The following is a 451-nucleotide window of genomic DNA, read 5'->3' on the forward strand; positions in this document are numbered from 1 at the left end:
ATATAAATATATATAAATATATATATATATATATATATATATATATATGTATACATATAGATATTACACTATATATAAGAAGAAGACAAAAAGATAAAATAAGTATTTATATTATTTTATTTATTTTATTTTTATTTATTTTTTTATTTTTATTTTTATTTTGTTTCGTTTTCTTTTTCTTCTGTCTTTGCAACATCTTTTGTTTTCTCTTCTTTTTCTTCTGCTGCTGTTTCTTTTGTTGCTGCTGCTGCTGCTGCTGCTGCTGCTGCTGCTGCTGCTGCTCTGCTGCTCTTCAGCAGCACTTGGCTGCCTACCCCTTCGCCTCCACTGCAGCGCGGGAGAGGCATGAGAGGAATGCACAACGCCGCGAGAGAATCGACGAGCTTGCTGCTGCTGCTGCTGCTGCTGCTGCTGCTGCTGCTGCTGCTGCTGCTGCTGCTGCTGCTGCTGC

This window comes from Eimeria mitis, genomic scaffold (assembly GCF_000499745.2).
Source record: "Eimeria mitis Houghton genomic scaffold, Emh_scaff3550, whole genome shotgun sequence".
NCBI lineage: Eukaryota > Apicomplexa > Conoidasida > Eucoccidiorida > Eimeriidae > Eimeria > Eimeria mitis.